Source organism: Vulpes vulpes, chromosome 16 (assembly GCF_048418805.1).
Source record: "Vulpes vulpes isolate BD-2025 chromosome 16, VulVul3, whole genome shotgun sequence".
NCBI lineage: Eukaryota > Metazoa > Chordata > Mammalia > Carnivora > Canidae > Vulpes > Vulpes vulpes.
Genome location: NC_132795.1, coordinates 66,482,247 through 66,496,100, shown reverse-complemented (window position 1 = coordinate 66,496,100; position 13,854 = coordinate 66,482,247). Strand labels below are relative to the sequence as shown.

At 43.7% G+C, this 13,854-nt stretch overlaps 1 protein-coding gene across 1 annotated transcript in view; it reads right to left on the bottom strand.

Annotated features, from left to right (window-relative positions):
• Window positions 1-13,375, bottom strand: part of FHL2 (four and a half LIM domains 2) — a 67,601-nt gene extending 54,226 nt beyond the window's left edge. Inside the window, exon 1 of the mRNA XM_072742140.1 lies at window positions 13,256-13,375. The gene's annotated coding sequence lies outside the window, so the exon portion shown is untranslated. The remainder of the gene's footprint in view (window positions 1-13,255) is intronic.
• Window positions 13,376-13,854: the final 479 nt, after the last annotated feature.

Genomic DNA, 13,854 nt, shown 5'->3' with positions numbered 1-13,854 from the left:
ATATAGTCCCTGTCCCAGAGTGATTAGCGTGTGACCAGCTTGGAACGATGGCCAGCTTCCCATGAAATGCCTAGGACAGAGTCCTCATAAATTTGATTGGTGCTAGTGATCTGGGGCTTCATGGTGGTGTTCTGTTCCCCAGACTGTAGTTCTGCTCCCCAGAACACCACCATGAGGTGGCCAGCATGCCTGGTCACTGGATGTGGGGTGTAGGGTGAGAATACTCACAGCAACTTCACAGAAAGCCAATGCCTCTGAGCAGTGAGACGAATGTATCCACTCCTCATTACATGGATACGGTGCTGTTAAATCAAGACATACCCACCATGCGGAAGGCACGGCTCTCTGCTGGCCTCATGAGTCATAGTCCCTGCCATCAGGGACTCAAACGTGCTAGGATCTACTTTTCCAGATTTGTTTCTTTGATTTAATGGAAAATACATTTCTATTTCCTCACCTCACTATTTTTATATTTGGACCAGAGTTAGGTACTCAATCTTCTTGTTCCCATCGGCTTTCTGCTTCTACCCGAGTCCTGTGGCTGAGTGAGGGTCAGCCAGAGGACCTGCCCCAGCACAGAATGACAGTGCGGCTCTTCCCAGCACACGTGCAGGTCCTCTGGCTCCATGCTGGCCCAGCAGTGAGCCAGGCCTGAGAGGAGGATCGAAAAAGAGGTCATAGTAAGAAATGGCTGTTTTGGTTTAAAGTTGTGCTGGTACACTCATGTTTGTGACTTGTTTGCCTTTTTTTTCCTCCTTTGGGTTTTTCAGACACCTGTGTCACTATGGGAATAACGAGAAGTCCTCTGAGCTATCACTAATTCCTGGCTTTCCTGAGTTGGTGGCCAGATGGATGTGGAGATGAAGGTCATCTATGGCCACGTGCATAAGGATTGCTGGGGCCCAGTGTAGATGGATAGTTGGTGCTTTTCAGATAAGATAAAGCTACCAAGGAAGGAATACTATGATAGGAACGAGGGGTCATATACAAGCAATTTTTTTTTTTTGATTTATAGTTTCCTCATGGCTTGATTTACTTTTTTATTGTAAGACTGTAACTCTAGAGTAGTCATGAATCTACAAACTGAACCACAAGCCACTTAAAAACATCAGGACTACTAAAATACGTGTTCTGCCAATTTTTTTTCCCCTCTCGACGGATGCAACTTATCTTTGACAGTCTCATGCTCCAGATGAAAGAAATCTCAAGGAAATTAAATACAGTCTGCTGTTTGATATTGCCACCAAATTCCATCTTTAAGTTGCTGTGTGCGTCCTCTTTACTTGATCGACTGATGGATTGATTGAGAAAACAATTGTCTGGATCAGTTAGACTATGGGTGGCCAGGGGCAAGATACCAAAACTGTTGCCAAAGAACTCTTTTTCATTCTGATTTTTCTCACTCCATAGATAGCCATGTCTCCCAGACAACTAGAAACCAGAATAAAAGTTTCATCAACAATGTCGGAGCACTAATTTTTTTTTTTTACTCTCTCTGCCTTTTCCTGCAACCTGGATGACACTGGAAACCAGCAGAGTCCCCCTGAAGGCTGCCCCAAATTGGGGACAAGGTGAGGTTTTGCACTGGGCCAGACTCAGGCAGCCACGTCAAGTGGTCCTGGGAGCTCTCTTCCCCTTCTCTCTCTGATCTCTGCCAACAGAGGAATGAGGACTCTTCTGTATTTTACCACTTCCGGTGGTGCCCAGGTGTTGAGAAGGGCCAACAGAGCAACATGACTCCAACGAAGGCCAGGGGCAGCTTTTGAATGATGGGAAAGTGGAACCTGACTTTCAGTTATTTAGAAGCCACTGGAAGATTTCCAAAGCAATAGCCTCTAACAATAGCCTTTTTCCTAATATAATTATCTGCATTTTAGAGGAGAGGAGATTGCCGTACAAAGAGAGGAAGTACTTGCTTCAGACCTCAGAGGAATCCACTCTGTTTCTATAGCAGGAAGACTGGTAACCAGCGGCCTGTCCCTCTATCTGCTCCCTGTGGCAGTATCATGGCCACACCATTTTATCCTTGGGCCTGCCTTTGCATAGGGATGCTAGGTGCTCCGGGCTCTTGGAAGTTGGCATTCTCCACTCCCTTAAGGAAGAGGAAAGGAAAACATTCCCAGTTTTCTGAAAGGCAACATGTTTTCTGTCTTGGCCACTTACCATCATCCCCACCCAAAAGAGTCAGTATTCATTTGCGATGTACTAAAGCAACCGCATCGTGGTTACCTTAACCAAGAGACAGAGTTCCAGGATTCAAGTTAAAAGTAACTGAAAACAGAATGACAAACACATGCTAAAGGATGGAAACAGCAGATCTATTAAAATACCTTTGCAACTTGCTTTATCTCCCCTTGCAGACATCCTGCCTAGAGTGGTTCCCCTCTGCTCTGCACCAACATCCCCTTTTCCCCCTTTCCCTAGGCAGAGTCATGACAGGCAGCCTTTGATGTGGGGGTAACTACTTAAACACCCCCAGCATGTCTGCTAAATTATAGGACAAGGCTGGAAGCCCAGTGCTTGCTGCAGAGACCCCGAAACAATGCAGAAGGGGCCAGGTCCTCAGGCTGTGATATCTTTTCCATATTCTGTGGCACAGAAGGGAGGTGGATTAGACCACACTACATGAATAATCTGCTCCTCCTCAGCGAGGAGTCTGATAATGGGGTTCGATCTCAAAGCCCTGAGATCATGACCTGAGCCAAAATCAAGAGTCAGATGCTTAACCGACTGAGCCACCCAGGCGCCCCTCATTTTTCTTTTATTTTTCACAATGATTCGCATTTGTACAACTGATCTAGTAGGAAACCATTTCATTGTTTCTAGCCTAAGGGATCAAGTAGCTCTATCTGCAGAGAGAGAAAGATGTCTGAGGGGCTTGTAGGAGGAAGTGAAGTGCCCTGGGCACTATTTAGGAGAAAAGAGAAAGGAAATCTGCAAATATGGTTTACGGCGGTGAATCTCTAAGAGTTTGGTAGCAACCCACACTAGGAAGTGCATTTTTAAGTCAAAACCACATCACAGTGCCCCACGCACAGTGCTGACAAAATATGTCATGAAATAATTCTTATCCTTACGGTGTGAGATGCATTTTGTTCCTTTTCTTTCTTTTTTAAAAAATCTAAGTCAATGTTATTTTATTGTTAGAAATACACAAGGCACAATCCACTACACAGGTCTCATGGCTCACTATGAAATTATGAGACGGACCCCTCATTTGAACAACTTGCATTTGGGGCAGACTCAGGCGAGGGAGAATTTCTTGTGAACTCATGGCTCCTGTGTGAACTTGTGGAGTGACAACAGAGAAGATAGGCGCCTGATTTAAGGAAACATCACAAAGGTAAGTTGAACTTGAGGTGAGGCCTGCAGCTTTCAAGTGTCAACCATCTCTTAGAGAAGGAAGCATGAGTGGCTTTAACTTGGTGGCCAGTGTATAAGCATCACATCCTAGTACCTTATAAGAAATCCTGGGGCACCTGAGTGGCTCATTGAGTTCTGCCTTCGGCTCAGGTCATGAGTTCAGAGTCCTGGGATTGAGCCCAACATTAGGCTCCCTGCTCAGCAGGAAGCCTGCTTCTCCCTCTCCACCCCTGCTTGTCTCCTCTCTCACTATCTCTTCCTCTCTCTCTCTGTGCCTCAAATGAATAAATAAAATCTTAAGAAAAAAAAAAAGAAGAAGAAAAAGAAATCCTGCTTTGAAGTTTCTTATCTTTCTGGAGAAAGGAGTAAAATTGAGGTTTCAGGAAGCTTATCTGCATCGAATAATCCTTCTAGATGGTGATGTTTCCAGCAAAGGCACCTCCACCACGGTATCTGTGACTGAAGCTTGGTTCTCAAGGGCTGGATCTGCCTATTATGCCTGTTGACCTGAAGTACTTAATAAAAGCACTCTCTTTCCCTTTCAGAGTGCCCCAGTGTGGACCATAAATTCTGTGGTAACCTTAAAATGGGTAATTAAGGAAAGTAGGTCTATAGCACACAGTCTATATTATTATTATTGCTTTGTTGCAAAAACATGAGCCCATGTGTTTATTCATCTCTAATTTCTAACCTGTGATGTAGACTTTAAGGTAAGTGTCGGAATGATGCATAGGGTACCTACTTCTAAAATTCAAGGGCATGGCAGGTCATGCAGAAGCATGCTTGTAGCCTTTTCCTCAGTCCTGCACACCCGGTGGCACTGAGCCCTGTCTACCATGGCTCCTGAGGTGTCCTCAAGGGGAAGGAGGGAACGTGTGTATATTTAGGGACAGCCCTGTGCCACTTGAGGTGAGATCTGGACGTAGTTCAACCACCACAGATTTGGGGGTCAGGGCCTTCAGAGCTAGCTTTGCTCCCTCATCTTCCCCAACCTGTGATCCATCCCCTACTTCTGGTCTCCTGCAATGCTGCTGCTTCTGTACCCATGTGAGGCTTCTGCCTATGTCCTTGCCTCCCTGCTGGAGTAGGGTTCTGTCCTGAACTGTCTCATCTGCTGGGCCATGGAACTGCCTCCCAGCTCCTTCCAGACCCAGAGAGGTTGAAACCATCATAGGCCACCAGCACAATTTGGGGACCTGCCCATCATCCCATTGTGTGGCTGACACGGGATCTCACTGAGTCAGTCCCTTTGCTCCTGGTGCCTGAGATTGCTCTGCTGCTGGCTGACATTTCTACAGTCCTTGTAGTTGAGACCTGGCCCACCTCCCTTCCTGTCCTAGGTCACCCTTGTCACCGGGCCATGTGTACCCCACTGGAGCACCCTGAGCTAGATCACCCCAGGCTGGCCAAGCACCCCTGGGGCATCAATAGGGTGTCTTACCATGCTGTCTTACCATGGGGTATCCTGGCTCCAGGTCTGCTCTGGACTGCCTGGACCCTTCACCCCCGTGGGAGGGGCACCCTGACTCCAAGCAGGGCTTTCGTTTCCACTTTGCAACCTACTTTTATTGAATGTTTGTGGTTTCTTGAAAGTCAATAATATGTTTGAGGAGGGGGTGAGACTGATTATTGTAAAGATAAAATGACTTTTATAGTTAACTGTGGATCTTTGGCATCCTATGTTACGGGAGAGCAGGGTAGAAGGCTGCACTGTGAACCTTCTTGTTTAATGTCCTATACAAAACCTGAATCTGGGCTCCAAGCTTTCAATTTTCCCTTCATTACAGCAAAGGAGAAAGATTTGCTACCTGCCCATGGCCTTGCTGTGTACTACAGAGGTGTAGTGGTCAGGAAGTCAGCTGGGACTCTGATCTCAAATCTGCCTCTTCGTAACTGCCAGGTGGACTCATAGCTTCCCAAAGTTGTTCATGTCTTAATGTCCGGGATGTGATTAACTTTAGGGTTTTGAGATGAAGAGATTATCCTGGCTTATCCAGGTGGGCCCAATGTAATCATAAGGGTCCTCATAAGGGGAAGAGGATGCAGGAGAGTCAGAATCAAAGAGAGATTGAAGATGTTACAATTTTGGCTTTGAAGGTGGAGCAAAGCACCATGAGCCAACAGACATAGGAGGCCTCCAGAAGCTGGCAGAGGCCAAGGAACAGATTCCTCCCCTCCGGCCTTCAGAAGGAATACAGCCCTGCACAACCCCAGATTTTAGCCCAGTGAGACCCATGTCAGACACTTGACCTCCAGAACTGTGAGATCATAAATTTGTGTTGCTTTCAGACAATAAACTTATTCGTTACAGCAGCGAGGAGAAACTCATACATTGATTGACTCTATCTCCTTTGCTAAGGCACTTTTCTGGAGTTCAATTTGTTTCCTCCTCTGTAAACTGGGGTAATATTAGTGCCTACACCACGTTGGCTGTTGTGAAGACAGGACAACATTAGGCAAGTCAAACGCACAGTCTGCTTCCCGGCACATGATGAGTGCTCAATTAATGATCACTCTTACTATTCTTATTGCCTTGTTCAATCCTTACAAGTACTTTAAGAAGTTACTGCTATTAGCCCCATTTTACAGGTGGGGTCCTGGGAAGTTGCAATCTTGCCTCAGTTCCTTGTAAGTGGCAGCGTGACGATCCAAGCACAGGCAGTCCAGATCCCCAGTGCCCGCTCTCCTCCCTTAACAAACTGCAGGTGTACTGGGAGTTTTTGCAGGGACACAAGCTGTGGACACAGAGCACTGGACTGAGACCCCAACATGAGCACTTTGCAATGGCTGATGACATATGAATTACAGTGAAAGAATTTCTGAGAATTCAAATGAAGTACTTAAAAATGGGTTATTGAACTTCTATCCTCCAACACATACTTACGTGGTGCCTACTACCCACCACTTACAGTTGCAGGTGATGGAGACACCTCAGTGAACAAAACAGAGAGCCTCTGCTTTAATTGGAGCTCACATGTTATTAGGGGAGAGACAGACACCACTATACATGGCACTTTATGGGTGTGTATATGTGTGAGATGATAAGTCTTAAAAAATATCAGAGTAAGGAGTAAATCAGGGCAAGGAGCTAGAGAGTGGCAGACATTGTAATTTTAGATGGGATGTTCAAGGGTGGTGCTAGAATTGGTGGGAAGGAGGTATGTGATTTTCTTAGAGGGAGAGCCTGATCACTTGGTGGCACCAGTAAGTGCAAAGGCCCTGGGGCAGGGCAGCTGCTTGGCACAGTTGGGGAAAGGCAGTGTAACTGGAGCATCCTCATTGGAGGGGAGAGAGGGAGGAGATGAGGTCAGATTTCAGGGCCTGGATCATGTCAGGCTCTGTAGGTTATGTAGCGTTAGGATTTTATTTTGATTTGGGAAGCCATTGGAGGGTTTTGAGCAGGCAAGACACATGGTCTAATTTAAGTTACAAAAAAAAGATAATACAAGTTTTAAAAAGAGACTTGTGGTTCAATGAGCTCATGTTGGCCTCGGGAGCTGCCTTAGCTGCCCCTGCCTGAGGCTGGCGGAGGTTTGCAGACGCTTCCCAGGAAACAGTGAAGTGCCCTGTACGAAAGTAGAAGCAGCCCAGGGCAGGGTGCCAGGGTCCTGCCAGAGCTAATTCAGAGCGGACTGGAGGATTGGCTACTGTGGCTTCTTAATAATGGTGTCTGAAGGGTTTATCAGTACTTCTAGCCAAATTTCATTATTTAAATGATGTTGAACATGCCACTAAATTTCCAAACCTTCTGGCCTATTGAGAATTCTATTTTACATAGAAGATCCTCAGTCTGCCCTTCTAGCTGCCCCGAGTTTTTCCATCTGAGAGTATTTTAGACGTGGCGTTGTGGTTGTGAACATTTCTCCCCTCTCTTGGAAGATTGCCAGGCTGGTGAGTTTGAGTGACGATGCATTTGCAACTGTTCATTGAATTTTTACACTTTCAATTTGCAGGACTAGAGAGAAGGGCGCCTCAACAGGAGTTTGTCTTAGGCACTCTCAAAATCTCTTGGTTTCCTTGACATTGTGTGCACATTACTCTTTTTTCACAGACTCCCACTGGAGAGTCTTGTTGACCTGTCTTGATGTAGGAATTGGAAGCGAATAATATTTGTTTCATTACACAGTGTAATTAAAGTCAGGGCTCTGAAATAAGGAGACTGTTCTCTCTTGCCTGTTTTTTTGTTCACTAAATTATATTTAAGGAAAACAGAATTGCTGTTGTTTCCTAATAAATTAATCAAGAGATTCTGAACAAAGCTAGAGAGATTTTGAAGAAGAAACCTCATGTCTAGGATTTATTCAGCATCTCCAACTCTCTTTCTCTTCCGTAACACACACCTCCCAAACTTACATGCACGCGCGTGAACACACACACACACACACACACACACACCACGCTGACTGTGGGGAATAAGAACTTCCGAGTCAAAAATTTATTCCTTAAGGATATATTACCATCAAATATTAGTGTTTATTGCCAATGAAACTCCCATTTAAAAAGTAATTATTACAATAATTAATGCCCCTGTGCCACATATCAAGGATAGAAAAGGACTATTAAACCTGTTTCCAAGCCAGTATCACAGAAGGGAAAAGTACTATCAACAAGGAAAACTTCTGGCTCTTTCCTAAGCATCTTAACACTTCTTATGCCTGAATTAAACACACCAGTTCAGTCCAGGAAATATTTATTAGGCAGCTGCCGTGTGCAAGGCACCATGCTTATGTTCAGGGTATGATCAAGAAGGTTACCACTTTGCCCATGCTCTTGAGAAGGTGCTGGACGTAAGGGAAGAATTTTAAAGAGAAAAATAAAGGGTAAGTGGGAAGCAATCACTTTTATTTTTCAAAAGGATTTTATTAATTTATTTGAGAGAAAGAGAGAGCAAGAGAGAGAGCACAGCAGCAGAGGAAGCGGCAGAGTCCCCGCTGAGCAGGGAGCTTGTTGTGGGACTTGATCCCAGGACCCTGGGATCATGACCTGAGCTGAAGGCAGACGCCTAATAACTGAGCCACTCAGGCACCCCCTTTACTCTCATTTTTAAGATGAGGTTCTTTCTCAATGGTGGAGACTTTTCCAGCAATCTCTGATCAGATTCCTGGCAGCCCTGGCCCCGTCCTGCCTGGGTTCAGCTTCCCCACCTGCTGGTTCTGAGCACTTCGCTTCTCAGCACCTGGCTGCCCTTATCTATAAGCCAGGAAACCAGGAGCACTCCTTAAAGAGCTGCTACATGGATCACAAGAGCGTGTGCATGTGTATGCACGTGTGCACACACGAGTAGTATTCACTACAGTGCTGGCCCAGGCAAGTGCTCAGACATCAGCTACCGTGACCTCTCTGGCCCAGAGTTTCATTCTAAGAAGAAATTCCATTTAATTCCAAATGGAATTAAAATTCCATTCTAAATTTGGAATTGAAATTAGTCCCAATTCAGATTCTTTACAGAGGTTTGTTTTTCCTTTTTTTTTTTTTATTTTGGGGAGCCAGGACACCTCTTCACTTCCTCTTACAAAATGTGGGCTTATAGGAATGTTCAAAGAGAACAAAGAGCAGCATTGTCCCTAGATTATTACTGCTACCCCTCCCTGCCCGACGCATACACATTTAGCTCATTTCCTACCCGTAGGACACACCTTCAGTCTGCGGTTGAATCCCATTTGTTCCCATCTCTGTATCGTTCACATTCTTCCCTACCTGTCTGTGCTTTCATAATTCCTTACTTCCTTTCAGCTCCATACCTTTGTCGGTGTAAACTTTACCCATCCGTGTCTTTCCTACAGGAATATCGCCCACCATTCCTACAGGATGCATGCGTGGCATTCAAACACACTATTCATTGCATATGGCATGGAGATTGCTTTTTTTTATTATTCTAATGCCAACCAGAAGATCCTTGAAGCCAGACCAGTTTGAACTTGGTTGAACCTTCTGCAGGGGATAACACTGTTCTAAGTCAGTTTCCTTACCTGAAAATAGGAATAATGATAATAAATAATAATAATGCTTGTAGGGTGGCTGGGGATGTTATATCAGCTAATACTAGTTCCCAGACAGAGTGCTCAGTCAATAAATTATAGCAATTGTTTTTTGAAAAGCTGACCCTAGTGGTTGGTTATTTATAGTTTTTGTAATCAGCAGCAATAATTAAAGTGCTTTATTTTTGCATGGATTTTGCAATTAAAAAAAAAAATCCCATGATTAGTATCCGTGTAGGAATTTAGCAAGCTATTTAAAACGTAGAGAAAATATAAAATTACAAATAATCTTACAAGAAACAATAACTTTGTATATTTTAGTATATTTTTTCAGGATGTATATTACACAGTTAAGAGCATATATTATAAATATAGGTTTGTGTTTAAAAATTAAAAATTCTTTGCAAATTTTATTTTCAATTATTGTATATATTTAATACAATGGCTGTATCACAATTTTTTTAACCATACTGTATTCGAGCAGTTGCACTAATCATTTTAATGGATACATATATGTTGTCATATAGCCCTGTCTGCTTTCACACTATCCACTTTGTCTTACTACAAAGGATATGAATTAGAAGTAGAATAATCAACATCATGGATTTTTCTTTTTTTGTGTTCATGCTAAACCATAGACTGACATCTTGAAATTAGTCTGAGACCAGGCAGAAAGTGCTCTGGTGCCTCTTGCTTCACATTAAAATAATCAGTTCCTCCTGCCTCTTCATACACCCCTACCCCCCTTCCTGCTGATTAGACGGGTCCCAGGCAGGGAAAGAAGGCTCACTTCCTAAAGACCAAAATGAAATTCTCACTTTCCCCTTAAAATCTAATTATACATGCCTTCTTAGTGAAACCCATGGAGTGTATTTTATGAGTCTTTGGCTTGGTATGGTTTGCTTTCAGTGTAACTTTTCAGTATTTCCTTTTTACTGTAAAAGTATTATGTTAAAATGAATTTTTATTCCTCTTCTCTCTATCCAAAATTTATCTTTTAAACTCAACAAAGCCCCAAACTATAAAAATGTACTCAAAGTTAAAATTGGTCTTTGCAAGCTTACACTTAAGATAATTAATGATATTTATGAAATACATCTGTCAAATATCAAATTGCTCAGAACTTATGTTAGTTCCTTTCTATTTTTCATCCTTATTTGGTATATTGGAGACTAAATGATAAAAGGCTGATGAATCAGTGATAATGAGGAAGAAATCAGCCAAATAAGCTTTTAGGGGTCATGTAGATCAAGGCACAAGATGGTTGTGTATTTTCACTCTTCAGTGGGTTGCATTAGTAGTGTAGAAATTAGCATATTGCTCATTAGCTCCTGCAGGGAGCCTGCTTCTCTCTCTGCCTGTGTCTCTGCCTCTCTGTGTCTCTCATGAATAAATGAATAAAATCTTAAAAAACCCAACTAGCTATATCCTGATAAAATTGCTTATCTAAAACTCAATTTATGTTTTTTTTTAAAGTTTCCATCATTCTAATTCCCAATCATTATAAGTATTTGAATATTCTGGCTAAATGAAAGAAATCACAATGTCATATAAAGATAACTAATTTCAAAGAATTAAAGTTTGAATGCTTGGTAAAAGGACATTGATCATAAATTTAACAAAAATCAGATTACCAAATGACCTGATGATATATTTTTTTCTTAATTAGAAGTTATAGTTCTCCATATAATTTGTTGTTTTCAGATGCATCTTAAAATACATCAATGTGGAGTAGTATATAGTAAGAATTCCCCCCCCCCCGTTTTTTTTTTTTTTTAATTTTATTTATTCATGAGAGACAGAGAGAGAGACGCAGGGATACAGGCAGAGGGAGAAGCAGGCTCCATGCAAGGAGCCCAGTGTGGGACTTGATCCCAGATCCTGGGATCACACCCTGAGCCAAAGGCAGACGCTCAATCACTGAGCCACCCAGGCGTTCTTTCCTTCCCTCTCTTGTAAAGCTAGTGTTAAATTAGTGGCTCATCTCAAAATCAAAGACCTCTTAGAATCAAGAAATAGGATAAACAATAAATGTAGTAAGACCACACATAATTTTGCTGGTCTGTATTTTCTGGCATATATTTGTACAGTAAGATACAATGAAAGAAAATATAAACACTATGAATATAATTTCACCTCTTTCTTTGGTGGTGTTAAAAACAGGACAACAGGCCCCAAATGGAGTCACTTATATTAAGCTCCACGTCACCAAACACACTTAACCTAAGTACAATTTTGGCCTCTTCCAGTAATGGAATTTTAAAGCAGTCAGAACTCACCTGATGAGCATTAGTTAGGTCATCTGCCTGATAGAGCCCTGTCATCCTCTAAAGGAAAGTAACGTTGGAATAAACAGTCCACTTTTTTTGCCCCATGTAACTTCCTAGTTCCTGTTCCCTTCTGTCTGTAAAAGTCTTCAGTTTTGTACACATTGCACAGCCCCTTTCTGTCTGCTGGGTGGGATGCTGCCCAATTCATGAATCATTGAGTAAAACCAATAAGATCTTTATAATTTATTCGGTTGAAAAAAAATTTTTTTGACGGTGGGGAGAGGACAATTTAAACTCAGTTTCTTGGCCATCTATTTTAAATCTGAAGTATTTTAGACACCAGTAGACTATGTAGGTCCCTGTGTTAAGAGCTATCAGATTACAGAGAGAAATATGACGTGGCCTAGCCTCAGGATCTGGAACCAATGGAGAACTCCAGAAGCACTAAGTGGGATGAAGAAATCTAATAGTGCAAAATGCATTCAAAAACAGGCAAGATTGAGTGAGCAGTCAGGGCATATTTTAGGGGAAACTATGCAACTCTTCATGAAGGTTATACATTGAAGCATTTTCTTAATATCAGAAAAGGCCTCGAAAATGTAATTGTGTGAGTTGAGTAGTTGGCTACTTCTTTAAAGACAAAAACTCTCCTAAGATTGGATGGATCTCAAAATGTAATAGGTTTGATTACAGCACATCATGTTATAAACCTAGCAATAAAACAAAATTCAAATAGCATTCCTCAAGAAACAAATAAATAAAATAAAACCAGAACAAACCTATATAGAGCAAGTCCATGATAAAATAACATCAGCTAATAACACAAGTGTAATACTATCTTTTGACCTCAGAATTATTAAAAAAAAAAAAAGGCCTGGTAATATCTCTTTTTATTAGATTAGACCTGATAAGGTGCCTTGCATGGAGTATGACTAGAGGATGTTAACATGTATGACACCTATTATCAGAATATGCCATCTTATCAGTGTTAACATTATTACACAATTGGCCCAAGCATTACTCAGTACTGTGCATTTGCTCATATCCTGCTCTAGAAATTAGTAAATTAGTAAAATGTGAATGCATTTCCTTTAAGCACACAACAGCTATCTGTACTTTGGAACCGTCAGCCGTAACAAGTCATCTTGTATAAACATACTTTCCCAGCCTAATCAGACTCCTCAGTAATTTGCCTCCTCACCCCAGGCCATCCGGAAATTCTGTGAAGGAGAAAAAGCTCCAGGGCACTGTGGTTTCCCCCCCTCCCAATGTTTATTTTATACTTTTTTTTTCTTTTTTCTTTTACAAAAAGCTTCCTGGTGTTCAAAACTCCGTGTAGTTCCTGTTTCCCCGTCTGAGAGGGTAAGATGAACGGAGGGTTCCCTCCGTGTTCTTTCTACTCCTGGAGGCACCTGTCGTGGGTTTGGAGCAGCGGCCAGGTTCTGTTCCTTCCCCACAGCCCCGCAGCCCCGGGCAGGAGCTGGCTGCACGTGGGGGCCCGCTGCCAGGCCACTGGGGCTGGGTTTGGGGTCTGCAGGTGCACAGTGCCAGAGAGCTCCCTCCCGGGGCAGGAGGCCACACAGCTGGCAGCGAAGCCTGGGAGGACACAGGGAAGGAAGGGGCCCCGGGGAGGAGGAAGCTTACCTGTCCTGTCGTCTGCCCTCGGCGAGCCCAGGGGCCAGTGGGGAGGCAGGGCCCACACTCGTGGGCTGCTCTTGCAACTGTGTGTGCAGCTGCTGGCCAGCTGCCGCCTCGTGTCAGCAGGGCTATAAATAAGGTGCTGTCCAGAGCTGAGAGATAAGAACCCAGCCCCTTGCTCCTGCGAGCCTTTTAAGGTATCCAAATTAAAGGAGCCTCGGCCCCCAGATGGGAAGGGGTGCCAGCTCCCCATTTGGCCTGCCCACCTCAAGGACACTCTGCGCCTTGCACACAATCCAGCAACCCAAGGAAGAGTGAGGGGGAAAGCCAAGCGCTGGGAGGAATCTCGCTTGGTCAGATAAGTGGTGGAGTCCCTGGGGGGCTGCAGGGGCTGGGATGCTGGGAGACACCCCCCCCCCCAGATCAGGGCCGGTGCTGTGGTACAGAAGGGGGAGGAAAGTCATCCAGGCGACAAGGCGCCCTGGGGTGTGCTGTGGGTTGTCAGCGCTGCCTCTTGCAAGGAGCACACGGACCCTCTTCCCTGGCTTCAGGGGTATTTGTTTGGGTGAAAAAGATTCTAGGGGAGATTCTAAGGGATCGGCTTC